Below are 25965 nucleotides of genomic sequence, written 5' to 3'. Positions count from 1 at the left end.
AGCTCCTTGCAAGTTCATTAGTTAAATGTCTCCTAAATGGTTGATTAACCAATTACGCCCATTTTTCTTAAAATAACCTAAACTAGATTACCACATTCTATAAGACTTGAGGGATTGGTGCAAAGGAATCCTCCCTAAATGAACCTGACACGACTTGATTGATATAATCTTCGTTGCTGTTGTCTGATATACGACACTAATTCCTGATTACCCGAGAGATCTTGATACTCTCAATCTGCTCTCAGTGACCATATATAATAGTTTACACTTTGCCTATTTTACAAACATCATAGGTATGCCAAATGAAAAAAATTTCCACTACCCCTCCAACATAATCAGACCTTATTTTTATTATAATTATTATTAATAATTAATGATTGAATTATTATGATTGAATTGAATTATTATTATTATTATTATTATTATTATATTATTATTATTATTATTATTATTATTACAAGCTAAGCTACACCCCTGGTTGGAAACGCTATAAACCCAAGGGCTCCAACAAGGAAAAATAGCCCAGTGAGAAAAAACAAGGAAATAAAATAAAATGCAGAGAAAGAATGAAGTCAAAATAAAATAATTTAATAACAGTATCAATATTGAATTAGATCTTTCATATATAGACTATAAACACTTGAAAAACAAGAGAAAGAGAAACAAGATAATGCGTGCCCGAGCTTAAAACACCAGTTTCCCGTGTGATCTTAGTTGTTCTAAAGGCACTATGAACTGAAAATTTAATGACGAAGAAAAAAAAAAAACTATGATACGACCTAACAAGGTGTTCCCAGCCTAACCTTACTTAGTACGCCGTGTCTTTAACCCATAGCATGCAATGTTCTTATTTTAACATAATTCACTAGAATGCAGTGCCCTTCTTTTAATCTATCGCCCTAAAATGCAGTGTCCTTTTAATCTATCCACCTAGTATGGAGTGTCCTTTTAATCTATCCAACTAGTATGCAGTGTCCTTTTAATCTATCCAACTAGTATGCAGTGTCCTTTTAATCTATCCAACTAGTATGCAGTCTCCTTTTAATCTATCCACCTAGTATGCAGTCTCCTTTTAATCTATCCACCTAGTATGCAGTCTCCTTTTAATCTATCCACCTAGTATGCAGTCTCCTTTTAATCTATCCACCTAGTATGCAGTCTCCTTTTAATCTATCCACCTAGTATGCAGTCGCCTTTTAATCTATCCACCTAGTATGCAGTCTCCTTTTAATCTATCCACCTAGTATGCAGTCTCCTTTTAATCTATCCACCTAGTATGCAGTCTCCTTTTAATCTATCCACCTAGTATGCAGTCTCCTTTTAATCTATCCACCTAGTATGCAGTCTCCTTTTAATCTATCCACCTAGTATGCAGTCTCCTTTTAATCTATCCACCTAGTATGCAGTCTCCTTTTAATCTATCCACCTAGTATGCAGTCTCCTTTTAATCTATCCACCTAGTATGCAGTCTCCTTTTAATCTATCCACCTAGTATGCAGTCTCCTTTTAATCTATCCACCTAGTATGCAGTCTCCTTTTAATCTATCCACCTAGTATGCAGTCTCCTTTTAATCTATACCCCTAAAATGCAGCGTCATCTTAATATATCCCCTTAGAATGCAGTCTCCTTTTAATCTATCCCCCTAGAATGCAGTCTCCTTTTAATCTATCCCCCTAGTATGCAGTGTCCTTCTTTTAATCTATCCACCTACTATGCAGTGTCCTTCTTTTAATCTATCCACCTAGTATGCAGTCTCCTTTTAATCTATCCCCCTAGAATGCCGTGTCCTTTTAATCTATCCCCCTAAAATGCAGTCCTTTTAATCTATCCCCCTAAAATGCAGTCCCCTTTTAATCTATCCCCCTAGAATGCAGTCCCCTTTTAATCTATCCCCCTAGAATGCAGTCCCCTTTTAATCTATCCCCCTAGAATGCAGTCCCCTTTTAATCTATCCCCCTAGAATGCAGTCCCCTTTTAATCTATCCCCCTAGAATGCAGTCCCCTTTTAATCTATCCCCCTAGAATGTAGTCTCCTTTTAATCTATCCCCTTAAAATGCAGTGTCTTCTTTAATACAACACCCCTAGAATGCAGTGTTTTCTTTAATACAACACCCCTAGAATGCAGCGTCCATATTTGAATATGTCCCCTAGAATAAAATGTCCTTATTTTAATCTAACTTCCAAATCTTAACCCCTAGAATGCAGGGCCCTTTTTTTAGTCTATCCCCTTAGAATGCAGTACCCTTATTTTAATATAAACCCCTAAAATGCAGTGCCCTTATTTTAATCTAGCCTCCTAGAATGCAGTGTATTTTAATCTAGCCCACTAGAATGCAGAGTCCTTATTTTAATCTAATCCACTGGAATGCAGTGCCTTTTTTTTAATCTAACCCCTTAAAATAGAGTGGCCTTAATTTAATCTAACCCCTCCCCCTAAAATGCAGTGTCCTTATTTTAATCTAAACCCCCTAGAATGCAGCGTCCTTATTTTAACTTGACCCCAATAATGCAATATCCTTATTTTAATTTAATCCCCTAAAATGCAATGTCCTTATTTTAATCTCGCCTCTTAGAATAAAGTGACCTTCTTTCAATCTAACCCCCTTAAATGCCGTGTCCTTATTTTAAGCTAACCCCTTAGAACGCAGTGTCCTTATTTTAATATAGCCCTTTAGAATGCAGTCTCCTTATTTTAATCTAGCCCCCTAGAATGCAGTGTCCTTATTTTAATCAAGCCCACTAGAATGCAGTATCCTTTTTTTAATCTATCTCCCTAGAATGCAGTGCCCTTATTTCAATCTGCCCCCCTAGAATGCAGTCTCTTTTTAATCTAACCTCCTTGAATACAGCACCCTCTTTTAATCTAGCCCCTAGAATACAGTGGCCTTATTTTGATCTAACCCACATAGATTGCAGTGTCCTTATTTTAATCTAACCCCCTAAAAAAAGAGTGCCATTCGTTCTATCTACAACACTTAGAATGCAGTGCCCTTCTTTTAATCTATCGCCCTAGAATTAAGTGTCCTTTTAATCTATCCACCTAGTATGCAGTATCCTTTTAATCTATCCACCTAGTATGCAGTGTCCTTTTAATCTATCCACCTAGCATGCAGTCTCCTTTTAATCTATCCACCTAGCATGCAGTCTCCTTTTAATCTATCCACCTAGCATGCAGTCTCCTTTTAATCTATCCACCTAGCATGCAGTCTCCTTTTAATCTATCCACCTAGCATGCAGTCTCCTTTTAATCTATCCACCTAGTATGCAGTGTCCTTTTAATCTATACCCCTAAAATGCAGCGTCATCTTAATATATCCCCCTAGAATGCAGTCTCCTTGTAATCTATCCCACTAGAATGCAGTCTCCTTTTAATTTATCCCCCTAGTATGCAGTCTCCTTTTAATCTATCCCCCTAGTATGCAGTGTCCTTCTTTTAATCTATCCACCTAGTATGCAGAGTCCTTCTTTTAATCTATCCACCTAGTATGCAGTGTCCTTCTTTTAATCTATCCACCTAGTATGCAGTGTCCTTTTAATCTATCTACCTACTATGCAGTCTCCTTTCAATTTATCTCCCTAGAATGCCGTGTCCTTTCAATCTATCCCCCTAGAATGCAGTCCCCTTTTAATCTATCCCCTTAAAATGCAGTGTCTTCTTTAATACAACACCCCTAGACTGCAGGGTCGATATTTTAATATGTCCCCTAGAATAAAATGTCCTCATTTTATTCTAACTTCCAAATCTTAACCTCTAGAATGCAGTGCCCTTGTTTTAGTCTATCCCCTTAGAATGCAGTACTCTTATTTTAATATAACCACTAAAATTAAGTGTCCTTATCTTAATCTAGCCCCCTAAAATGCATTGTCCTTATTTTAATATAGCCCCCTAAAATGCAGTGACCTTTTAATCTAGCCCCTAAAATGCAGTGTTCTTATTTTAATCTATCCCACATGAAAGCAGTGTTCTTATTTAAAGATATCTCTCTAGAATGCAGTGTCCATATATCAATCTAACCCCCTAGAATGCAGTGTCCTTATTTTAATCTAACCCCTAAAATAGAATGGCCTTCTTTAAATCTTACCCCTCCCCCCAAACGAAGTGTCATTTTTTTAATCTAAACCCCTAGAATGCAGCGTCCTTATTTTAACTTGACCCCCTAGAATGCAGTGTATTTTAATCTATCCCCTTAAATGCGGTGCCCTTATTTTGATCTAGCCCCTTGGAATGCAGTGTCCCTATTTTAATCTATCCCCCTACAATGCAGTGCCCTTATTTCAATCTAGCCCCCTAGAATGCAGTGTATTTTAATCTAGCCCACTAGAATGCAGAGTCCTTATTTTAATCTAATCCACTAGAATGCAGTGCCTTTTTTTTATCTAACCCCTTAAAATAGAGTGGCCTTCTTTTAATCTAACCCCTCCCCCTAAAATGCAGTGTCCTTATTTTAATATAAACCCCCTAGAATGCAGCGTCCTTATTTTAACTTGACCCCAATAATGCAATATCCTTATATTAATCTAATCTCCTAAAATGCAATGTCCTTATTTTAATCTAAACCCCCTAAAATGCAGCGTCCTTATTTTAACTTGACCCCAATAATGCAATATCCTTTTTTTAATCTAATCCCCTAAAATGCAATGTCCTTGGTTTAATCTCACCTCCTAGAATAAAGTGACCTTTTTTCAATCTAACCCCCTTAAATGCCGTGTCCTTATTTTAAGCTAACCCCTTAGAACGCAGTGTCCTTATTTTAATATAGCCCTTTAGAATGCAGTCTCCTCATTTTAATCTAGCCCCCTAGAATGCAGTGTCTTTCTTTTAATCTATCCACCTAGTATGCAGAGTCCTTCTTTTAATCTATCCACCTAGTATGCAGTGTCCTTCTTTTAATCTATCTACCTAGTATGCAGTGTCCTTTTAATCTATCTACCTACTATGCAGTCTCCTTTCAATTTATCTCCCTAGAATGCCATGTCCTTTCAATCTATCCCCCTAGAATGCAGTTCCCTTTTAATCTATCCCCTTAAAATGCAGTGTCTTCTTTAATACAACACCCCTAGACTGCAGGGTCGATATTTTAATATGTCCCCTAGAATAAAATGTCCTTATTTTATTCTAACTTCCAAATCTTAACCCCTAGAATGCAGTGCCCTTGTTTTAGTCTATCCCCTTAGAATGCAGTACTCTTATTTTAATATAACCCCTAAAATTAAGTGTCCTTATCTTAATCTAGCCCCCTAAAATGCATTGTCCTTATTTTAATATAGCCCCCTAAAATGCAGTGACCTTTTAATCTAGCCCCTAAAATGCAGTGTTCTTATTTTAATCTATCCCACCTGAAAGCAGTGTTCTTATTTAAAGATATCTCCCTAGAATGCAGTGTCCATATATCAATCTAACCCCCTAGAATGCAGTGTCCTTATTTTAATCTAACCCCTAAAATAGAGTGGCCTTCTTTAAATTTTACCCCTCCCCCCAAACGCAGTGTCATTTTTTTAATCTAAACCCCTAGAATGCAGCGTCCTTATTTTAACTTGACCCCCTAGAATGCAGTGTATTTTAATCTATCCCCTTAAATGCGGTGCCCTTATTTTGATCTAGCCCCTTGGAATGCAGTGTCCCTATTTTAATCTATCCCCCTACAATGCAGTGCCCTTATTTCAATCTAGCCCCCTAGAATGCAGTGTATTTTAATCTAGCCCACTAGAATGCAGAGTCCTTATTTTAATCTAATCCACTAGAATGCAGTGCCTTTTTTTTATCTAACCCCTTAAAATAGAGTGGCCTTCTTTTAATCTAACCCCTCCCCCTAAAATGCAGTGTCCTTATTTTAATATAAACCCCCTAGAATGCAGCGTCCTTATTTTAACTTGACCCCAATAATGCAATATCCTTATTTTAATCTAATCTCCTAAAATGCAATGTCCTTATTTTAATCTAAACCCCCTAAAATGCAGCGTCCTTATTTTAACTTGACCCCAATAATGCAATATCCTTTTTTTAATCTAATCCCCTAAAATGCAATGTCCTTAGTTTAATCTCACCTCCTAGAATAAAGTGACCTTTTTTCAATCTAACCCCCTTAAATGCCGTGTCCTTATTTTAAGCTAACCCCTTAGAACGCAGTGTCCTTATTTTAATATAGCCTTTTAGAATGCAGTCTCCTTATTTTAATCTAGCCCCTTAGAATGCAGTGTCCTTATTTTAATCTAGCCCACTAGAATGCAGTATCCTTTTTTTAATCTATCTCCCTAGAATGCAGTGCCCTTATTTCAATCTACCCCCCTAGAATGCAGTCTCTTTTTAATCTAACCTCCTTGAATACAGCACCCTCTTTTAATCTAGCCCCTAAAATACAGTGGCCTTATTTTAATCTAACCCACATAGATTGCAGTGTCCTTATTTTAATCTAACCCCCTAAAAAAAGAGTGACATTCGTTCAATCTACCCCACTTAGAAAGCAGTGTCCTTATTTTAATCTAAACCCTCTAGAATGCTGTGTTCTTATTTTATCTTAACCCCTAAAAAGGGATTTTGACGAAGGAAAAATCTATTTCTGGGGAGAGACCTGTGGCGCCCGGTGAAAAGAGTCCTTCTTATATACCTTTTCTGATAAAACCTTCCAATTATACCAGAGAAAGATAAAAGCATGGAATGCTGAGGTTACAACCCTCGCGCGAGCACCTTTAGGGTGTCGTGTATAAAGCAAAGGCGCGTGAAATCCACTATTCACAGGTTGTCTTCCATTTAGTTAATTCCTTCGTCAAAGGGATGGGCCGATACAAAGGCCCTTGCCAACCACCAGCGCCACACCACCCACGCCACGACGCGAGCGCCATCTGAACAACATCCTTCTGTATTGGCCATGATGGCTTGGAAAGGAAAGGGTGGGATTGTGTAAAATAAAGGGGAAGGGTTTCACCGGGCGCCACAGGTCTCTCCCCAGAAATAGATTTTTCCTTCGTCAAAATCCCTTTTCTGGGTCGATCTGTGGCGCCGGGTGAAAATGTACCAGAGAATGCCTTCCAAGCCCAACAATAACTAATTTAATGAGGGGAGAGAAACAACACCATGTAAAGAAAATCATAAATAATTAAGGTAAACAAACATGATAACAGGGAAGCCTCCGAGTATCAGAGGAAACATGCTACAAAACTGACATGGCTAAGAATATCCCAACCCTGTAACAACGGTAATCAATAATAGTTACAAACATAACCTAATATGTAATAAACTTAGGGCTAACGAACTACCAAGGAAGCGGCGTCGTGATGCGAGTGGCGGGTAGGAGGGAGAAGAAAAGAGATGGATGAAAGGAAGAACAAAAGATCACTGGGGAGAGATACGGCTCCCAGCTGCAACTGTTGGGTATTTAAGAGCCTGTAAGTTCATTAGATAGTGGCGTTTGAAGACCATAGGAGATTCCCAACCCGTGAACTTTATAAGGTCATCAAAGTCCATCTTCTGGGGGAAATGATCCCGGATTGGCTTGTCAAACGAAGTATAGGATCTATAGCCTAATACCACGTATGGGAATGGTACCTCCTTGTTCCCTGATAAACAAGGGGCCAGACGATCGGGTAGCAGTCGTGGCTAAAAAGGCCCTGAGAGTGGTGACCGGACATAGAAAAGTATCTTGGAGAAGAGGAATAACTTTCCAAGGGGACCACCTATTTTGGGGGTTAACGGCCGAATCATATTGGCGAATTGTCGAGTCCCTTTTGACTGATTCGATGAAGAAATCGTTTTCCGGTTCAATGTTCGAGTCTCTACGAGCTGCCAACTTCCTGTAGTCCACAAAGCTAGGGTTTTGGACATCCTTGAGTAATCCGACACAGTGAGTTTGGAATACTCGGGTCAGTTTGAGGAACGGAATCCGGATGGGACGGAGTTTCCACTCGAGGAGGAGAGGAAACCAACTGTTCTTGGGCAGTGAGGTGGTACTAAAACCACTGCGCCCCGGAAGGAGCGCAGTCGGTGTTAAAGTTTTTAGAAGATTCACTGGGAGAGATAGGGAAATCTTCCTCTAATGGTTCCAATCCCGGGGTAATGCGTCCATGGCATGAGCCCGAGGGTCCAGGATTGGGGTCACATAACAAGGAAGTTTGTGATTGATCTGAGATGTGAATAGATCTACCTGGATGCCTGGAACGCACCTGAGTATCCACCGGAGTGAAATTCTGACTCCAGGGAACTCGTCCTGGATAGTGAGCCCGTTCTCACACCCTGGCCTCCCGCTAGGTGAGGTGCTGACAGGAACCAGTTCTTTTCTGTTGCCCAGGCGAAGAAAGTGACCAGGACCTGATTCAGGTTGGGTGACTTGGATCCTCCCCTGTTTCCGTAGTGTACCTCGTCTGTGCTGTCTGACACTACTCTGATGTGGGTCGACCTCGGAGGAGTCTCTCTCTTCAGGGTCAAGAACACTGCCATGGCTTCGAGAACATTGATATGGGACTGTTTCATGGCTAGTGACCAAGAACCTGAAACATCTGATGTTCGGAGAAATCCCCCCATCCACTTAGAGACACGGCTGAATGGAATGTCACTTGTGGAGGTGGGAATTGTAGAGGAACCGCTTTGGAGAGGTTCTTCGGTTCGGACCATGGGCGTAGTCTCATTTTCCCGACAGAGGGGATCTTCGAGACCTTGTCTTCTTATAGGTACTGTAGCTCTCTTTCTCCAAAATCGATTGATGTCTTGAGTTTGGCTTTTATTAGGAGATCTATTACTGAAGTGAATTGGGAAAGGCCGAGGATACTTTCTAGGCTCTTTGGACACCTGTTTGTGCTTGAGAAATTCTTGATCTTGGAACCTATTCCTCTTACTTTTGGAAGGGAGAGACAACGTGTGCTTCGAAAGGTCCCACTGAATGGCTAACCATTCTAAGTGGCCTGATGGTCGCAGGCGAGACTTATGGAGATTGACCCGAAATCACAGGTTGTCGAGCGATCGAAGAAATTCCTTCGTAGCTCTGTTACCTTCTATGGCCGGCCGGGCCCAAATGAGCCAACCGGCCAGATAAGCAATGATCTGTATCTCTTGGTTCCTGAGTTGTTCTAACACTGCCTCTCCCAATTTCGTGAATATCCTGGGATCAATGTTGAGGCCGAAGGGCATGTCTTGAACACAAAGGCTTTCCTGCTTAGGTGGAAACCCAGATAAGAAGAGAAGTTTCGAGCTATAGGCGCAATCTAATAGCGGTCGGTAAGATCGACAGAGGTGGTGACGGTCCCACGGGGAAGTAAGGTCCATACCTAAGAGATAGTCGTTTGATTGCTTTTTCTTGAGTAACCCTGTGGTGTACTCTTTCAGGACGGGAGTGTATTTCTGGGAGAAGGTCACTGGCGGAGGAGGAGGACCTTGAGGCCATTTTCATCTCAAACCGTTAGAGACTATGCTATGATCCCACAGACCGAGTCCAATGGTCACGAAAGTGGTAAAGTCTTCCCTCTACCAGGACCACCGCGTTGTGAGGGAGTGAATCTAGGTCCTTCCCTTCTCCGAGCCCCCTTTTTCCTAGGTCCGCCTTGATGTCGGGACTGTCTTCTACTCCTGTAGCTTCCTCTCTGGTGTCCATGAAAGGAGCCTGAGGGTTCGGATCTAGGGCTGCATGCAGGCAAAACATCCCAACGGAGTTGGGCTGTGTACCTGGGGAATCAGTGAGGTAGACCACCTGATGATGGGGGGTCAGATACAAAATCGTCGAACCAGAGGAAGGCTGTGATGACGAGTGGGAAACCGACTATCAATTCCTGTCTGATAGAGGTCTCAGACAGAACGTACTTCCCACAACTGACCCGATCAGACCAACAAACGTGTAGGTCGAACTGGAAGGGCAGAGCCTGGAATTATCGTACCCCCCAGGCTGACAACATCCTGGTCCAGACAGATCGGGCCTGCCCTTTAGGAAATAATACCGTTACCTTCGGTACCTTGTCTAATCTAACCAAGGCAATCTCTTTCAATCGAACGAATCCGTTGAATGGGAATTCTAGTACCTGGGAGTAAAATCTAGGTCCCCCAGAGGGAGGACGTCTATGCCCTCCAGATTTATGGTACCACCTATATCCGAGTTCCTGAACGGCACTGACTCACCACCCTACCTTAGAGCTCGTCATAGCCCCTTGGATTTCCTTAGAATGTGTTGCTTTTAGCCGTCACCGTTTATGCAGGGTAACATGAACATTAGGATCCTTTAATGGTCCTAGGTCGGTGACGTAGGTAATTGCAAAGCTGAAGGCTCAAAACTCATCCCCACATACCTGCCCGTCCATGGGGTCGTTGTCCAACCTTAGAGAGGACACTCCGAGGAGATAGGGACCTCTAAATGGAGCATTCCTTCCCAACTTCGATACCCAAGGGTGGAGAGCCTCTCTTTGCAGGCCAGAGAGAATCATCATCATCCTGATGGGAACCATGCAAGCGAACCTTCTGTAACACAAAGGGGACATAAGTCTGGATGTTCCTTGATCTTTGGTTAGCGATCCTATTCACAGGCTGGGATCAGCTGTATACTCTTAAAAAGCCATTTTAAAGACAAGTTATTTAATGCATTATCTTCTGGGGTATAGTGCGACACTTGTATTCATGAAATGTGACACTGCTGGCGCATTCGCCACTGGGTGGAAATTTATTTCTATATGAACACTATGTTGTATGGATATTTATCCATATCTAGACATAGTTAGAATTGACTATGCATAAATATAGGTATAATTAATGTATTTCTATTTGAACACTATGTTGTATGGATATTTAGCCATATTTAGACAGTTAGGATTGAATATGCATAAATATAGGCATAATTAATTTAATTCTATTTGAACACGATGTTGTATGGATATTTATCCATATTTATACATAGTTAGAATTAAATACATGCATAAATATAGGCATAATTAATTTAATTCTATTTGAACACGATGTTGTATGGATATTTATCCATATTTATACATAGTTAGAATTAAATACATGCATAAATATAGGCATAATTAATTTAATTCTATTTGAACACGATGTTGTATGGATATTTATCCATATTTATACATAGTTAGAATTAAATACATGCATAAATATAGGCATAGTTACGTTCATAAATAATAGTTTTTTTTTTTTTTTTTTTTTTTTTTTTTTTTTTTTTTTTTTTTTTACAGGTAAAACAAAAGATTGGCCTCCCGTGGTCTGAGTGATCTCCGACTGTACCGGATCTCCGGTAACCATCCCCGGTACAAACAAAGGTCCGTCATAGTGACAACGTGAACCAGAGGAAATCTAATATTAACCTCAATGCTGATCGCCTGTACGATATCCGGTTAAGCCGGAGATTCGATGAAAAAGAATCGTAATGACGATATTGTGATAATTCATGAAAAAGGGTTCATACCCTGATTCTGAGCGTCTGATTGATCTCAGTTTGTACCGGAGAACCAGCGACAAAGGTCCGGCAACGTGAAAACGTGATCCTCATCGGTACGATAACATTCTCCTCAATGAATGTTTGAGTTATCTCCAGCATAGCCGGAGATTCGATGAAAAAAGGGGCCGGAAAGGTGTAATTGAGATCAAACATGACAAAGGTTCGTGTGCAAAAAGGTCTCAGCCGGAGTCTGAGTGCCGGATTTCACCGTTGCACTCCAAATATCTGACTAGTTCTCACCCAATGAGTATCCATTATAGCGGCGTATAACTCAAGGCGGAGCTAAACATAACTCAAGGCGGAGCTAAGGGTGTCGGTATAAATCGAACCCAATTAATGACTCATACACCAACGTTCCTACTAATAGTGTTAGCTATATTAACAGTAACCACATCAATAAAACGTGTATAACATTAAACGTACTACCATCAACTCTGATAATAAGAGGAGGCCTGAATAACTCGTGAACGTATAAAAACGGAGAACGGGAAAATCACCTCCCTTACTCGAGCTAATAAATGAGCACCTTATGTTCTCACTCTCAAGGTTACATAATAAAAGCTAACATCACACAATAATATAAGGAAAGTAAAATAAAACTGATTGTTTTTATTTTATTTTTATTTTTTTTTCCTTTTTCTTTTTCATTTTTAGTCATTGTAATAACCAAAAACGAAGAATAACGACAACGTAACCAATAAATAAGGATATAGTCTAAACCGAGCCTTCCTGGGGCGAGTACAAACTAACAGACTAACAGACTAAATCGCAAACGTTTAAATCGCTATTCGGCCAAAACCATTGTTGGCACTATAATATCCAAATGTTTGTATATTTGTAATTTACCTAATGTCTGTTAATGACATAAGGATAAATAACTTAAAGCAATCTGCCGACCCTCGCGGAAGCAGTGACATGCCCTTAAAATAAATATAAACACCAGCCTTAGCTAAAGGCAAGGCAAATATAAGTGTTAAGTGTATGGGCGACCTCCGGTGAAGCCGGAGCGTAATGAGATGTCCTGAATAATGCCGTCTTAGCCAAAGGCGAGGCAAATATAAGTGTGAAGTGTATGGGCGACCTCCGGTGACGCCGGAGGATAATGAGATACCCTGAATAATTCAATTGTGGCTAATAATTCAATTGTGAAGATATAAAAGCCAAGCCGCAGCTAAAGGCTAAGGCTTAGATCATAGCAAAGCGTATTTACAACCTCCGGTGAGGCCGGAGGGAGAAGAAAGGTCCTGAATAATTATTGTGAATAAAAACACAATTGTAATAACAATGGCTATTGTGGATATGGCCGTGGCCTGAGACCGCAGTAAGGGCCACCGGAGGGTCGTATCTAAACAATATGAAGCCCGTCCCATGTAGTAAACAATATATAAATATAACAATAGAACGAAAGTCATTGAGAATCCCTCAAGCCGGAGTAGAACTCAAGGCGGAGTGGAAAACGTTCATAAACTACTCCCGAGCCGTAACGGGGAGAGGACGAACATGGACCAAAATAACGCTAACAATTGAAAAGTCACGAAAAATAAATAACTCGTAAGTTATCATCCACCCCGAGGGGGAGAGGTGAGGGAGGGAGAACCCGTTGAACGCACAAAACGGAAAACGGGAAATCCGCTCAACCACCAGAGCAAAGAAAGAAAACGAGAGAAAGGGGTAACTCGTGACTGCGAACAGAAAACGGGGACCCCTATCTCTCGCTCTCTTGGGAACAGGACTAAAAATCACACAACACTATTATAAACGTATAAAATAAAAATGTACATCCAAATAACACTACGATCGAAGAATAGCATCTGCTAAAACTTTAAATAAATAGCACAGTCGAATGACGAACGCCTCGGAGGGGCGGGCACTAAACAAATACAAAGCTAAATCGCTATCTCGTTCGTAGGCTGGACTTACTAGCAAAAAGTACCATGAGCATAAATACACAAAAAAATAAAAATAAAAATAATAACGGTTCTAAAGGCATAAGGCCAGGGACTTAACCAAGAACCTAAGTGACAGAGTACTAAACGGGCAGACAAAGATGAATTCCCAACAAGTGAACAAACAATGGCCGCCATGAAAGGCCAGACGGGAATAATAAAACAGACTATACTGGATATAAAACAAAAGCCCGGTACAATAAAATACTGTCAAAACAAACTATGGTACTTAACATTGGAATGTGTGAAGATGGAGCTTCGGACATGACAAAATAAATCCACGATTGATAAAAAAGACCGAGAGCACCACAAAACAAATCAACACTTAGTATTCCAAAAAGAAGGATGTTGTTCAGATGGCGCTCGCGTCGTGACGTGGGTGGTGTGGCGCTGGTGGTTGGCAAGGGCCTTTGTATCGGCCCATCCCTTTGACGAAGGAATTAACTAAATGGAAGACAACCTGTGAATAGTGGATTTCACGCGCCTTTGCTTTATACACGACACCCTAAAGGTGCTCACGCGAGGGTTGTAACCTCAGCATTCCATGCTTTTATCTTTCTCTGGTATAATTGGAAGGTTTTATCAGAAAAGGTATATAAGAAGGACTCTTTTCACCCGGCGCCACAGATCGACCCAGAAATGCAGTCCTTATTCTAATCTAACCCCGCTAAAATCTCTCTCCCTAGAATGCAGTGCCCTTATTTTTAATCTAAACCCCTTAGAATGCAGTATCCTTATTTTAACTTGACCCCCTAGAATGCAGTGTCTTTATTTTAATCTATCCCCTTCAAAGGCAGTGCCCTTATTTTAATGTAACCCCCTAGAATGCAGTTCCTTATTTTAATATATCCCCTTAAAATGCAGTGCCCTTATTTTAGTATAATCCCTGAGAATGCAGTATCTTTATTTTAATCTAGCCCCCTAGAATGTAGTCTCCTTATTTTAGTCTAATCCACTGGAATGCAGTGCCCTTTTTCTAATCTAACCCCATAGAACGCAGTGTCCTTATTTTAATATAGCCCCCTAAAATGAAGTGTCCTTATTATAATCTAGCCCCCTAGAATGCAGTGTCTGTCCTTATTTTTATCTAGCCCTCTAGAATGCAGTATCTCTTTCAATCTATCTTCCTTAGAATGCAGTCTCCTTTTAATCTAACCTCCTAGGATACAGCTACCTTCTTTTAATCTAGCCCTTAGAATACAGTGACCTTATTTTAATATAACCCCCTTGGATTGCAGTGTCCTTATTTTAATCTAACCCCCGTAGATTGCAGTGTCCTTATTTTAATCTAACCCCTCTAGAAGGCTTTGTTTTTATTTTAACTTAACCCCTTAGAATGCAGTGTCCTTATTCTAATCTAACCCCCTTGAATGCACTATCCTTATTTTAATCTGTCCCTAGAATGCAGTGTCCTTATTTTAATCTAACCCCCTAGAATGCACTATCCTTATTTCAATATCTCTCCCTATAATGCAGTGACCTTTTAATCGAACCCCTAGAATGCACTATCCTTATTTTAATCTCTCTCCCTAGAATGCAGTGTCCCTATTTTAATCTAACCCCCTAGAATACACTATCCTTATTCTAATCTCTCTCCCTAGAATGCAGTGTCCTTATTTTAATCTAGCCCCCCTAAAATGCAGTATCATTTTAATCTAACACATAAAATGCACTCCTTATTTCAATCACACCCTCTAAAATACAGTGTCCTTTTAATATAACCCGCCTAAAATGCAGTTTCCTTACTCTAATCTAACCTCCTACAATGCAGTGTCCTCTTTAATATAACCCCCCTAGAATCCACCGTCGATATTTTAATCTATCCCCTTAGAATGCAATGTCTTTATTTTAATATTATTTCCAAATCTAACCCCCTAGAATGTAGTGTCCCTTTTTAATCTATCCCCCTAGAATGTAGTGCACTTATTTTAATGTAACCCCCTAGAATGCAGTGTCATCTCAATCTAGCCCCCTAGAACGCAGTGTTCTTATTTTAATATAGCCCCCTAGAATGCAGTGTCCTTATTTTAATCTACCACCTAGAATGCAGTGTCCTTATTTTAATCTAGCCCCCTAGAAAGCAGTGTCCTTATTTTAATCTATCCCCCTAAAATGCAGTGTCCCTATTTTAATCTATCCCCCTACAATGCAGTGACCTTATTTCAATCTAGCCCCCTAGAATGCAGTGTATTTTAATCTAGCCCACTAGAATGCAGAGTCCTTATTTTAATCTAATCCACTAGAATGCAGTGCCTTTTTTTTTATCTAACCCCTTAAAATAGAGTGGCCTTCTTTTAATCTAACCCCTCCCCCTAAAATGCAGTGTCCTTATTTTAATATAAACCCCCTAGAATGCAGCGTCCTTATTTTAACTTGACCCCAATAATGCAATATCCTTTTTTTAATCTATCTCCCTAGAATGCAGTGCCCTTATTTCAATCTACCCCCCTAGAATGCAGTCTCTTTTTAATCTAACCTCCTTGAATACAGCACCTTCTTTTAATCTAGCCCCTAAAATACAGTGGCCTTATTTTAATCTAACCCACATAGATTGCAGTGTCCTTATTTTAATCTAACCCCCTAAAAAAAAGAGTGACATTCGTTCAATCTACCCCACTTAGAAAGCAGTGTCCTTATTTTAATCTAAACCCCCTAGAATGCTGTGTTCTTATTTTATCTTAACCCCTAAAATGCAGTCCTTATTCTAATCTAACCCCGCTAAAATCTCTCTCCCTAGAATGCAGTGCCCTTATTTTTAATCTAAACCCCTTAGAATGCAGTATCCTTATTTTAACTTGACCCCCTAGAATGCAGTGTCTTTATTTTAATCTATCCCCTTCAAAGGCAGTGCCCTTATTTTAATGTAACCCCCTAGAATGCAGTTCCTTATTTTAATATATCCCCTTAAAATGCAGTGCCCTTATTTTAGTATAATCCCTGAGAATGCAGTATCTTTATTTTAATCTAGCCCCCTAGAATGTAGTCTCCTTATTTTAGTCTAATCCACTGGAATGCAGTGCCCTTTTTCTAATCTAACCCCATAGAACGCAGTGTCCTTATTTTAATATAGCCCCCTAAAATGAAGTGTCCTTATTATAATCTAGCCCCCTAGAATGCAGTGTCTGTCCTTATTTTTATCTAGCCCTCTAGAATGCAGTATCTCTTTCAATCTATCTTCCTTAGAATGCAGTCTCCTTTTAATCTAACCTCCTAGGATACAGCTACCTTCTTTTAATCTAGCCCTTAGAATACAGTGACCTTATTTTAATATAACCCCCTTGGATTGCAGTGTCCTTATTTTAATCTAACCCCCGTAGATTGCAGTGTCCTTATTTTAATCTAACCCCTCTAGAAGGCTTTGTTTTTATTTTAACTTAACCCCTTAGAATGCAGTGTCCTTATTTTAATCTAACCCCCTTGAATGCACTATCCTTATTTTAATCTGTCCCTAGAATGCAGTGTCCTTATTTTAATCTAACCCCCTAGAATGCACTATCCTTATTTCAATATCTCTCCCTATAATGCAGTGACCTTTTAATCGAACCCCTAGAATGCACTATCCTTATTTTAATCTCTCTCCCTAGAATGCAGTGTCCCTATTTTAATCTAACCCCCTAGAATACACTATCCTTATTCTAATCTCTCTCCCTAGAATGCAGTGTCCTTATTTTAATCTAGCCCCCCTAAAATGCAGTATCATTTTAATCTAACACATAAAATGCACTCCTTATTTCAATCACACCCTCTAAAATACAGTGTCCTTTTAATATAACCCGCCTAAAATGCAGTTTCCTTACTCTAATCTAACCTCCTACAATGCAGTGTCCTCTTTAATATAACCCCCCTAGAATCCACCGTCGATATTTTAATCTATCCCCTTAGAATGCAATGTCTTTATTTTAATATTATTTCCAAATCTAACCCCCTAGAATGTAGTGTCCCTTTTTAATCTATCCCCCTAGAATGTAGTGCACTTATTTTGATGTAACCCCCTAGAATGCAGTGTCATCTCAATCTAGCCCCCTAGAACGCAGTGTTCTTATTTTAATATAGCCCCCTAGAATGCAGTGTCCTTATTTTAATCTACCACCTAGAATGCAGTGTCCTTATTTTAATCTAGCCCCCTAGAAAGCAGTGTCCTTATTTTAATCTATCCCCCTAAAATGCAGTGTCCCTATTTTAATCTATCCCCCTACAATGCAGTGCCCTTATTTCAATCTAGCCCCCTAGAATGCAGTGTATTTTAATCTAGCCCACTAGAATGCAGAGTCCTTATTTTAATCTAATCCACTAGAATGCAGTGCCTTTTTTTATCTAACCCCTTAAAATAGAGTGGCCTTCTTTTAATCTAACCCCTCCCCCTAAAATGCAGTGTCCTTATTTTAATATAAACCCCCTAGAATGCAGCGTCCTTATTTTAACTTGACCCCAATAATGCAATATCCTTTTTTTAATCTATCTCCCTAGAATGCAGTGCCCTTATTTCAATCTACCCCCCTAGAATGCAGTCTCTTTTTAATCTAACCTCCTTGAATACAGCACCTTCTTTTAATCTAGCCCCTAAAATACAGTGGCCTTATTTTAATCTAACCCACATAGATCGCAGTGTCCTTATTTTAATCTAACCCCCTAAAAAAAGAGTGACATTCGTTCAATCTACCCCACTTAGAAAGCAGTGTCCTTATTTTAATCTAAACCCCCTAGAATGCTGTGTTCTTATTTTATCTTAACCCCTAAAATGCAGTCCTTATTCTAATCTAACCCCGCTAAAATCTCTCTCCCTAGAATGCAGTGCCCTTATTTTTAATCTAAACCCCTTAGAATGCAGTATCCTTATTTTAACTTGACCCCCTAGAATGCAGTGTCTTTATTTTAATCTATCCCCTTCAAAGGCAGTGCCCTTATTTTAATGTAACCCCCTAGAATGCAGTTCCTTATTTTAATATATCCCCTTAAAATGCAGTGCCCTTATTTTAGTATAATCCCTGAGAATGCAGTATCTTTATTTTAATCTAGCCCCCTAGAATGTAGTCTCCTTATTTTAGTCTAATCCACTGGAATGCAGTGCCCTTTTTCTAATCTAACCCCATAGAACGCAGTGTCCTTATTTTAATATAGCCCCCTAAAATGAAGTGTCCTTATTATAATCTAGCCCCCTAGAATGCAGTGTCTGTCCTTATTTTCATCTAGCCCTCTAGAATGCAGTATCTCTTTCAATCTATCTTCCTTAGAATGCAGTCTCCTTTTAATCTAACCTCCTAGGATACAGCTACCTTCTTTTAATCTAGCCCTTAGAATACAGTGACCTTATTTTAATATAACCCCCTTGGATTGCAGTGTCCTTATTTTAATCTAACCCCCGTAGATTGCAGTGTCCTTATTTTAATCTAACCCCTCTAGAAGGCTTTGTTTTTATTTTAACTTAACCCCTTAGAATGCAGTGTCCTTATTTTAATCTAACCCCCTTGAATGCACTATCCTTATTTTAATCTCTCCCTAGAATGCAGTGTCCTTATTTTAATCTAACCCCCTAGAATGCACTATCCTTATTTCAATATCTCTCCCTATAATGCAGTGACCTTTTAATCGAACCCCTAGAATGCACTATCCTTATTTTAATCTCTCTCCCTAGAATGCAGTGTCCCTATTTTAATCTAACCCCCTAGAATACACTATCCTTATTCTAATCTCTCTCCCTAGAATGCAGTGTCCTTATTTTAATCTAGCCCCCCTAAAATGCAGTATCATTTTAATCTAACACATAAAATGCACTCCTTATTTCAATCACACCCTCTAAAATACAGTGTCCTTTTAATATAACCCGCCTAAAATGCAGTTTCCTTACTCTAATCCAACCTCCTACAATGCAGTGTCCTCTTTAATATAACCCCCCTAGAATCCACCGTCGATATTTTAATCTATCCCCTTAGAATGCAATGTCTTTATTTTAATATTATTTCCAAATCTAACCCCCTAGAATGTAGTGTCCCTTTTTAATCTATCCCCCTAGAATGTAGTGCACTTATTTTAATGTAACCTCCTAGAATGCAGTGTCATCTCAATCTAGCCCCCTAGAACGCAGTGTTCTTATTTTAATATAGCCCCCTAGAATGCAGTGTCCTTATTTTAATCTACCACCTAGAATGCAGTGTCCTTATTTTAATCTAGCCCCCTAGAAAGCAGTGTCCTTATTTTAATCTATCCCCCTAGAATGCAGTGTCCTTATTTTAATCTAATCCTTAAAATAGAGTGGCCTTCTTTTAATCTAACCCCCTTGGAATGCAGTGTCCTCATTTTAATCTAGCCCCCTAGAATGCAGTGTCCTTATTTTAATCTAATCCACTGGAATGCAGTGTCCTTCTTTTAATCTAACCCCCCTAGAATGCAGCGTCCTTAATTGACCCCCAGAATCCCGTATCCTTATTTTAATCTAATCCCCTAGAATACAATGTCCTTATTTTAATCTAACCTCCTGGAATAAAGTGCCCTTCTTTCAATCTAACGCCCTGAAATGCTGTGTCATTATTGTAATCTAACCCAGTATAATGCATTATCCTTTCAATCAAAACCCCTAGAATGCAGTGTCCTTTTAATCTAACCTCCTAGAATGCAGTGTCCACATCTTAATCTAACCCCCTAGAATGCAGTGTCCACATCTTGATTTATCCCCCTAGAATTCAATATCCTTCTTTTAATCTATCTCCCTAGAATACAGTGCCCTTATTTTAATCTACCCCCACCCTTCTAATGCAGTCTTTTTTTTAATCTAACCTCCTAGAATACAGCGCCCTTCTTTTAATCTAACCCCGTAGATTGCAGTGTCATTTTAATCTAAACCCCCTAGAATGCTGTGTTCTTATTTTAATCCAACTCCCTAAAATTCAGTGTCCTTCTAATCAAACCCCCTAAAATGCAGTGTCCATATTTTAATCAAACCCCCTAGAATGCAGTGTCCTTTTAATCTATAACCATAAAATGCAGTATCCTTTTAATCGATCCCCTAGAATGCAGTGCCCTCATTTTAATCTAACCCCCCTAGAATGTAGTATCCTTTAAATCTATCCGTAGAATGGAGTGCCCTTGTTTTTCATCTAACACCCCTAGAATGCAGTGTCTTTTTAATCTAACCTCCTGGAATAGAGTGCCCTTCTTTTAATCTAACCCCATAAAATACAGTGGCCTTCTTTTATTTCAACCCCCTTAGAATGCAGTGCCCTTATTTTAATCTTAATCCCCTTAAAATGCAGTGACCTTGTTTTAATCTAACCCCCTAGAATGTATTGTCCTTATTATAATAATCCATTAGAATGCGGTGTCCTTATTTTAATCCAAGCCCTTAGAATGCAGTGTCCTTATTTTAATCTAAGCCCTTAGAATGCAGTGTCCTTATTTTGATCTAACTGCCTAGAATGCAGTGTCCTTTTGATCTAACCCCCAAGAATGTAGTGTCCTTATTCAAGTCTAACCACCTAGAATGTAGTGTCCTTATTGTAATCTAAACCCCAAGAATGCCGTGTAGTTTTTTTTTATCCAACCCCCGAGAATGCAGTGTCCTTTTATTCTAACACCCTTAAAATAGTGTTTCCTTATTCTAGTCTAACCCCCTAAAATGCAGGGTCATTTTGATCTAACCCCTAAGAATGCAGTGTCCTTTTATTCTAACCCCCTAAAATGCAATGTCCTTTTAATTTAACCGCCTAGAATGCAGTGTCCTTATTTTAAAGTAACCCACTAGAATGCAATGTCCTTATTTTAAAGTAACCCCCTAGAATGCAGTGTCCTTATTTTAATATAACCAGTAGAATGCAGTGTCCTTATTTTAATATAACCAATAGAATGCAGTGTCCTTATTTTAAAGTAACCCACTAGAATGCAATGTCCTTATTTTAAAGTAACCCCCTAGAATGCAGTGTCCTTATTTTAATATAACCCGTAGAATGCAGTGTCCCTATTTTAAAGTAACCCCCTAGAATGCAGTGTCCTTGTTTTAATCTAACCACCTAGAATGCAGTGTCCTTTGGTAATATAACCCTTAAAATACAGTTTTTTTTTATTTTAATCTAACACCTAGAATGCAGTGTCCTTGTTTTCATCTAATCCCATAAAATGCGGTGTCCTTATGTCAATCTAACCCCCTAGAATGCAGTCTCCTTTGTTAATATAACTCCTAGAATGTAGTTTTATTTCACTCTAATCCATAAAATGCAGTGTCCTTATTTTGATCTAACCCCCCAGAATGCAGTGTCTTTATTTCAATCTCACCACCTAAAATCCAGTGTCTTAATTTCAATCTAACCCCCTAAAATGCAGTGTCCTTTTTCAACCTAACTACCTAGAATGCAGTGTCAATTATTTCTTTCCTAACCACCTAGAAGGCATTGTCCTTATTTCATTCTAACTCCCTAAAAGGCAGTGTCCTTATTTAAATCTAACCCCCTAGAATGCAGTGTCCTTATTTCAATCTAACCCCCTAGAATGCAGTGGCCTTATTTCAATCTAACCCCCTAGAATGTAGTGGCCTTATTTCAATCTAACCCCATAGAATGTAGTGTCCTTATTTCAATCTAACCCCCTAGAATGTAGTGTCCTTATTTAGATCTAATCACCTAGAATGAAGTATCCTTACTTCAATCTTACTACCTAGAATGCAGTGTCTTTATTTCAATCTAACCACTTATAATGCAGTGCCCCTTATTGATATAAAACCCTACAATGCAGTGTCCCTTTTTTAATCTAACCCCTGCAATGGAATATCTTTTTTTTTAATTTAACCCTTTGATTGCAGTGTCTTACTTTAATCAAACCACCTAGAATGCGGTGTCCTTACCTTAATCTGACCCCCTAGAATGCGATGTCTATTTTTCTCTAACTCCATGAAATGCAGTATCCTTTTAATCTAACCCCCTAGAAAGTAGTGTCCTCATCATAATCTAACCCTCCACAATGCAGTGTCCTTATTCTAATCTAACCGCCTGGGATGCAGTGTGCTAGTTTTAATTTGACGCCCAAGAATTCAGTGTCTTTACTTTAATCTAATCCCCTAGAATGTTGTCTTTTTTCCCCTAACCCCCTATAATGTAGTGTCCTTATTTTAATCTAAGCCCCTACAATGCAGTGCCCTTTTTTAATATATCCCATTACAATGCAGTGTCCCTTTTTTAATCTAACCCCTAGATTGCAGGTTCTTATTTTAATCTAACTCCCTAAAATGTACTGTCCTTATTTCAATCTAACCACCGATAATGTAATGTCCTTATCTTAATCTAACCACCTAGAATGTAGTGTCCTTATCTTAATCTAACCCCCTGGAATGCACTGTCCATATTTTAATCAAATCACCGAGAATGCAGTGTCCTTATCTTAATCTAACCACCGAGAATGCAGTGTCCTTATCTTAATCTAACCACCTAGAATTCAGTGTCCATATTTTAATCTATACCCCTAGAATGCACTGTCCTTATTTCAATCTAACCACCGAGAATGTAGTGTCCTTATCTTAATCTAACCACTGAGAATGCAGTGTCCTTATCTTAATCTAACCAGCTAGAATGCAGTGTCCATATTTCATTCTAACCCCCTAGAATGCACTGTCATTATTTTAATGTAACCACGTAGAATGTAGTGTCTTAGTTTTAATCTTTCCACCTAGAAGTGTCTTTATTTTAATTTAACCACCTAAAATGCAGTGTCCTTAATTATTTCTAAGCCCTAGAATGTAGTGTCCTTATTTTGATCTAACCCCTAAAAGGCAGTGTCCTTAGTTTTATCTAACCCCTAGAATGCAGTGTCCTTATTTTAATCTAACCCATAGAATGCAGTGTCCTTATTTCAATCTAACCACCTAGAATGAAGTGTCCTTATTTTAATCTAACCCCTAGAATGTAGTGTCATTTTTAACTAACCCCTAGAATGCATTGTCATTATTTTAATCTAACCCATAAAATGCAGTTTCCTTATTTTAATCTAACCCCTAGAATGCAGTGTCATTATTTCAATCTAACCACCTAAAATGCGGTGTCCTTATTCTAATCTAACCCCTAGAATGCAGTGTCCTTTCAATCTAACACCTTAGAATGCAGTCTCTTATTTTAATCTAACCACCTAAAATGCAGTGTCCTTATTTTAATCTAATCCCTAGAATGCAGTCTCTTATTTTAATCTAACCCCTTTAAATGCAGTGTCCGTATTTCAATCTAACCCCTAGAATGCAGTCTCTTACTTTAATCTAACCACCTAAAATGTTGTGTCCTTATTTTAATCTAATCTTCTAAAATGCAGTGTCCTTATTGTATCTCACCCTTCGAAAGCAGTGTCCTTATTTTATCTCACCCTTCGAAAGCAGTGTCCTTATTGTATCTCACCCTTCGAAAGCAGTGTCCTTATTGTATCTCACGCTTCAAAAGCAGTGTCCTTACTTAATCTAACTCTCTAGAACGCAGTGCAATTATTTTAATCTAACTCACCAGAATGCATCGTGCTTATTTTAATCTAACCCCCTAGAATGCATTGACCTTATTTTAATCTAAAACCCTAAAACGCAGTGTCCTTATTCTAATAAAAGTGTCTTGCATTATTGTGTTAAGATACAAGCCCGTAGTTACCCACTGCAAGTTCAATGGTCTCAATTGTGGCATAAAAAGCAATTAAGTGTACTATTTAATATAGCTAAAAAAAATAGTAAAACAATAAGAACTGAGCCACTTCTTAGTCTCTGAAATGGGAAATATCTTGTGGCACCCAAAAACCGATACTGTCCCCATAACTCCTTAAAATATGGACGATGCATTCTAGGGGGTTAGATTAAAATAAGGACACTTCATTCTAGGTGGTTAGATTAGAAAAAAAGAAAATTGCATTCTAGGGGGTTAGATTGAAATATGGGCACTGCAATCTAGGGGTTAGATTATAAAAAAAGATATTGCATTGTATGTGGTTAATCAGTTACTGCTCTTTAACACAATTTGCGACAACTCCGATTATATTATCAGTAACTTCTTTGAGTTAGAAAAAGGGGGAAGTCGACTATATAATAGAAATATTGGCAGCCCTGGCTCACAAACATCCTACATAAACAAGATCTTAAGATAACTATATAAAAAGGTTAATAAATAAAGTACGCGAGTTGTCAAAAACGGCGTCACATGATAATAAAGGCGCTGATTGGTCCTTATTCAGCGACTTTGATGGTAGCCCAGGTCTACTAATAAAGAACCTTAATTTAAAAAAATATTACGTAAAACCTCAATTTAAGAATAGAGTTTTGTCGCATATGCAGACTGTGTTTGTGGTATTATAAACTTTTAACACAAGACATAAAGGGATCAGCAATTAGAAATCTTTTTAGAATAAAGGAAAATGTTGTAAGTGTCAACTTCTGTCCAAGAAAGGACCAGCTGAACATACTAACGATGCCCATTTTTAGAACCATTTAGTTATAAAAATAGATATTTTCATTAATTAATTAGTCATCATAATATTTCACTGGTCAAATGCGAACCAAGATAACCAATGCTTCCAAATATGAAATAAATACCCAAAAAGTATCTTGATATTACATATAGGATACAGGATTCTACGTTTTAATATATATAGTCTTGTGGATATCGTAAAAAAAACATTGATAGACTATGTGGAATGAAAATATTGTACAACAGCCTAGCAGAATTTATGTTAACAAAACATTTACATAATCTATATGGCCCTGGAAAAATACCTCCCAAATACATAAGAACATGAAAAATTACAAAAACTCAGCCACAAGTAGAATTTTCTCAAACTAATCTAGGCATTATTCAGTTTGGCTAAATGACACAACTATCAATCTTATTGTGATGCTTTAATGAAGATGTCGGTGTACAGTAAGGATAAGAGCGGCCATAACATTTCTCAAAACATTAAAATAACTGGTATACGAGAAAATTTAATTTTAAAACAAAAAAGCTTCAATAAAAAAAATTCGACGGTATTAAACACTTCAAGGTATTTATCAAATTGAAAGTCACCAATGTACCGTTAAATTTCAAGCTGCCCTAACGGATTTAAAAATGTTGTAAAACAAATATTCAACTATAAATAATCAGAAATTAATAACGCTGTCTAAATATCCAATATAAGCGAGGAAATATAAGTAGCAGATAATAACCGATGTAGATTATAGCATATTTACCAAACCCTTTAATTTACCAAGTCAAGTTAGAAGGCCCAATTCAGTGCTTCAATACTTGAAACAAAATGTTTCCACTATGTCAAATATCCACAAGACACACTTCACTTTAAGAATAGGACAACGATCCTCATGTTTAACGGCAGCTCGTCAAATAACGAATGAGTATTTCATTTGAAAAGTAACAAAAGAAAACAAAAACAATAGTAAAAAAAAAATAGTTTATTTACTACTTTCGTTATCCTTGGAAGACATATGGTGCCATCTATGGTCAATTCTAGAATCTCGGTACTTCAGAAAGTTTTCACATCAAATACTTTTTACACAGATATACTGTAATTCGTACCTACAAGATTCGTATATTATCAAAGCATCATTATGTTAATTATTAGAAAATTTCAATTATGGCAAAAATTTTCTAATATATTCCCTGGTTA

At 38.4% G+C, this 25965-nt stretch overlaps 1 long non-coding RNA gene across 1 annotated transcript in view; it reads right to left on the bottom strand.

Annotated features, from left to right (window-relative positions):
• Positions 1–25669, bottom strand: part of LOC137649669 (uncharacterized) — a 30782-nt gene extending 5113 nt beyond the window's left edge. Inside the window, exon 1 of the long non-coding RNA XR_011045816.1 lies at positions 25549–25669. This is a non-coding gene — a long non-coding RNA (uncharacterized lncRNA). The remainder of the gene's footprint in view (positions 1–25548) is intronic.
• Positions 25670–25965: the final 296 nt, after the last annotated feature.

The sequence above is a fragment of the Palaemon carinicauda genome, chromosome 11 (genome assembly GCF_036898095.1).
Source record: "Palaemon carinicauda isolate YSFRI2023 chromosome 11, ASM3689809v2, whole genome shotgun sequence".
Classification (NCBI taxonomy): domain Eukaryota; kingdom Metazoa; phylum Arthropoda; class Malacostraca; order Decapoda; family Palaemonidae; genus Palaemon; species Palaemon carinicauda.
Note: the sequence above shows the minus strand (reverse complement) of the source record. Positions and strands in the feature narration are given on the sequence as shown.